This window comes from Benincasa hispida, chromosome 12, assembly GCF_027475165.1.
Source record: "Benincasa hispida cultivar pf3 chromosome 12, pf3_genome.v1.1, whole genome shotgun sequence".
Classification (NCBI taxonomy): domain Eukaryota; kingdom Viridiplantae; phylum Streptophyta; class Magnoliopsida; order Cucurbitales; family Cucurbitaceae; genus Benincasa; species Benincasa hispida.
In genome coordinates this window covers 39,735,866-39,741,049 of record NC_143489.1, presented here as the reverse complement: position 1 = coordinate 39,741,049, position 5,184 = coordinate 39,735,866, and positions in this window count along the sequence as shown.

Sequence of the window (5,184 nt, the reverse complement as noted above, 5' to 3'; positions counted from 1 at the left end):
TATTGCCACCTTTTATGACTATGAAATTTGGCAGATAGATGTCAAGACAGCCTTTCTAAACGACGATCTTGAGGAGAGTATCTATATGGCTCAACTAGAGGGGTTTATTGCACAAGGTCAAGAACAAAAAGTTTTTAAGCTTCAGAAATCCATTTATGGGTTGATACAAGCTTCTAGATCTTGGAATATAAGATTTGATACTGCGATAAAATCTTATGGCTTTGAACAGAATGTTGACGAGCCATGTGTTTACAAGAAGATCGTCAATTCTACTATAGCGTTCTTAGTTTTATATATTGACGATATTTTACTCATTGGGAATGAAGTAGGTTACCTAACTGACATCAACAAATGGCTATCAACGCAGTTCCAAATGAAAGATTTAGGAAATGCGTAGTATATTCTCGGGATTCAGATTATTCAGAACCGCAAGAATAGAACACTAGCCATGTCTCAAGCAACTTATGTAGACAAAATGTTGTCTAGGTATAAGATGCAGAATTCCAAAAGAGGTCTGTTACCTTACAGATATGGAATTCATTTGTCAAAGGATCAATGTCTTAAGACACCTCAAGAGGTTGAGGATATGAGACATATTCCCTATGCTTCCGCAATAGGGAGCCTGATGTATGCAATGTTATGTACTAGACCTGACATATGCTACGCAGTAGGGATAGTCAGTAGGTATCAGTCCAATCCTGGATATGATCATTGGACTACCGTTAAAAATATCCTCAAGTATCTTAGGAGAACGAGGAACTACATGTTCGTGTATGGTACTAAGGATTTGATCCTTACTAGATACATTGACTCTGATTTTTAAACCGATAAAGATGCTAGAAAGTCTACATCTGGATCAGTGTTCACTCTTAACGGAGGAGCAGTAGTGTGGAGAAGTGTGAAGCAAAACTGTATTGCATACTCCACAATGGAGGCTAAATACGTAGCTGCTTGTGAAGCAGCAAAGGAAGCAGTATGGTTGAGGAAATTCTTGATAGAATTGGAAGTCGTTCTAAATATGCATCTGCCTATCACCTTATATTGTGATAATAGTGGTGCAGTTGCAAATTCAAGAAAACCAAGAAGCCGCAAGCGTGGCAAGCATATTGAGCGCAAATACCATCTGATCCGGGAGATTGTACATCGTGGAGACATTGTAGTAACCCAGATATCTTCTGAGCAAAACATTGTTGATCTTTTTACAAAGGCCCTCACAACTAAAGTGTTTGAAGGTCACCTATAGAGTCTAGGTCTACGAAGTTTGTAAACTAGGACAAGTGGAATAACTTTTGGGTATAGCCCTAGTTTATTGTATTCATATGTTTATTGTACTCATATGTTTCTCACTTAAATTCAACGTTGTGATACTCCACTAGGAGTTTTAGTCCAAGTGGGAGTTTGTTGGATTTTATGTCCTAAAACTCGTAGTTTATAAATTAATAAACATATTCTATTTTGTTTTTCAATAAAGTTGTTATTGAAATTGTAACCTAAATCCAATAAACTAAGATCCTTGGCTATAACATGAATTCTCAAACTATATGTAGAGACATATCATAGGATCAAGCTTAAGTATATAGCCAAAACTGTCTATAGTATAATGATAGGGTTGGGTACCTTATCCTGGGGACACTATGAACGCGGCCCACTTTGTATTAAGTACAAACGATAAGATCCTAAATCGTTCGTGTAGAGACATGTGAGTGGGGGCATCCTATGCAATGAGTTTGTATAAGACAGGACCGCGAAATTAGTCACTTTCTCTTTATAACGCCGTTTACTGAAGAAACTGACTATTTCACAAGATGACCTAGGTAACTCGATCTTAATCCTAAGCTAACTATGAGCTCCTGTTTATACGAGATTATCCTCTGATCTGCATGGGTAAGAGTGGCTAGACATTGCCGACTCAACAAGCCTACCATTTTGGGGATAAGATCGGATAGATAACTGGGGACATAGTCTCGCAAGACGGAATTCGCTCCTACCCATTTCAGAGATAGTAGAGAGGTTGTTTCCTTAAGTACTAACTCCAGGACTTGAACAAGAGGCCCCAACCTCTCCTTGGCCCGAGAGGGACTTAGGTTTAATGGTTAGACCACAAACCGATTGTTCATTAGAGGATTAGTGAAATTTAAGGAACAAGAAGTACTATAGGGGTAAAACGGACATTTAACCCGACTATAGCTACGAACATCCTGTGAAGGATCGACTTACTGAACATGGCTATATCAAGTGGACGGAAATATATCTACAGTGACGGGAGTGCAGTTATTGGGCTATAGTGAAGTGTCACGGTAGTTAACGAATGTTAGTTAGCTTGGTTAATGAGATTAGTCGGTTAACCTCGAATCGTTGGAGCCCATGATCTGTAGGTCCATTAGGTCCCCCTACTAACTCATATCGGAATAAAGCCTAGAACAATTAGATAGGAAACTTTGAATCATTCAAAATCGAAAAAGGGTATTATCGTCAATTGTGTTTGACACAATAATTTAATTATGAATTAAATTATTAAATGAGAGATAAAGTATTTAAAAGTGTTTTAAATACTATATACATGTAAGGATTCATATATAATGGATTGCACAAGGTTAGAATGATTAATTGGATTAATCATATGAAATTAATTGGAAAAGTTTCAAATTAATTACTAAAAATTAATTTCAATTTAGAATGGAAATTAAAATTAAAATGCAAGCTAAAATTAGATTTTGGATCAAGGATAGTGGATTTTGTTGGAATCCCACTTATGCATGGTGATTCAAAGTGGAAAAACAACTTATCCATGCACTATTGCATGTAATGTTACATGAACACCTAGAATCCACTATTGCTTGCATCTCCACTATGTGTCTTGCATCTTAAGGCTTCTTGATGCATGGATTCACTCTATAAGTAGAGGTAGAATCAGATTGAGAGCTGAACACAACCATTTCCATACTGTTATGCTGCTGGAATTTGGTCTCAAATTCACCTACCTTCATATATCTCTCTAGAGCTTGAACCTTCAAGTATTCCCTTCCCATTCCCTATCTTTATAGACTCCCATAAGTCGTTCTTGGCCCGAAGAATAGTAGGGAAGGCACTAGAGGTGGTCCACATACCGTTCGTGAGCAAAGAAATCAAAGAAAGTTGCTGAATTTGTCTCCAAAAAGATTGGTACAAATTCTACTCTCTGTTTACGGTATTTGGACAACATGCTTTCATTTTCTAAAATTGATGTAGTTAAGTGCCTCCGATCCTAAAATTGTTTCCGTATGTGTTATATGAACACCTTCAAGGTTCATAAGGTCCCATTGGTAGCTCAATGGGTACAAGTTGAGAATTAGATTTTGGGTTAGTTTGAAGTATTCAAATTAACTAGAGGAAATTCAATTATATGTGATATAATTGGTGTGATGTATGAGATGCATTACTTGGTGGAATTAATATAAATATGATTTACATTAAGTACCATAAAATAGAAAAAGAACTATGGTTTGTATGTTTCATGAGATGAAATATTAAAACTATAGGTTATAAATATAATATGGTAAGTTGGTTATCATATTTATTTATAATATATTAATTATATGATAATTAATTTCTTTTTCTCTAATAATTGTTTGAGTGGGATGTTATTGGTGGTTTTATGGTAACCGTGAGACAAAAGGAAAATTGTTTCTCCCTCTAAATTTAGAGAGTTACTTCATTCGGAAAGTTCTCACGGAGACAAGCTATCAAGTGAAAGAGTTTCACTAAGCGATAGCATTAAGAGACTACACGATCAGCTAAGCGATCGCTTACCTTTGACTATACGATAGTTAATCAGTTGATCGTTGCTACACAATCGAGTGGCCAAGTCTATACGATGGGTTTTCGTTTACTAAACGGTCGAGCACATCTTCTATACAATAGATAACTTATTATCTCCTACTTGCTCGATCGTCTACTCGATTGTAAACCTTCAATCTCTTCCTCAAGCCAAGATCTTACAGAGCCCACAACTCTTGGATTCTCACACCGAGAATAACAAGGTAACCATTATGGTGGTGTCCTCACTCAGTTCGTGGATCGAGTTAGACTTGATTGGGTTCGAGGAGATGTTCATTGTGTTCGTGTTGTTGGTAGCAATTTGTTCGTTGCATTTGTGTTGCTATTATTGGACGCATTGAAGACTGATCGAGGGATTCTTAAAGAATGGTTCTTCAATGGTATACATCCTCTATCCTTTGTATCATCGTTTGGATGCTGAATTTTTGTATAAGCATAACCTATTAGTTTTCATTTAGACTGTAATTATTTTGAGTTCAATTCGAATGGAATTTGGGACGATCCCTTTAGCTGCTCATGGAAATCCTCGTGTTTGATTTCCTTCAGTTTTCAAATATAGAAAAATGAGCCATTTTTTTTAAATATAAATATAGCAAAATATTAATGTCCACCAGTTATATACAATGACTTTTTGCTATACTTGAAAATACTCTCGACGGTTTTGTCATCTAAAACAATTATCCTTTTTTCTTCTTGTTCTATAGTTTATATATATATATATATATATATATATCAATACATTGAAATATATAAACTACAATTATTCAAAATTTTCGTTATCATGTATTTTTTTTTAATATTACATTATTTAATACAAATAATTTTCAATGGAAAATAAAAAACAATAATACAATTGTTCTCATCTTCCAATTGTTGTCTAAATTTGACTAGTACTGTTATTTGTCACTCAATTTATTATGACGACTTAGATTCAATTCAATTGTATTGATTTCTTAAATACCTGGTTGTAAAATGTTAAACCGAGACTAAATATATTTTAATTGAAAAAAGGGTAATTGAAAATTCTACGTTGAAAATTGATAATATACAAATCAACCTATTGAATATTTTAAATTTAAATTAAAAATAATATAAAACTATTCCTATTGAAAATTTTTAATTTTTAATATAAAATAAAATATGAATGTCTATATGGAATATTTTAAAATTTAAAATTCAAAATAATATATAAATATAAACTTAGAAATAAAAAAATGGCAAACAGAAATAGAGAGACATTACAAACTTTGGAAACAAGAAACGAGATAGGTTTATCAAACAAGTTTGTTTGTGAAAAAATGAGAAATAAGAGCAGAAAATAAGAAATGAGAGAATTTTTCAAATGAGTCGTAAAGAGGTTGAAAATCA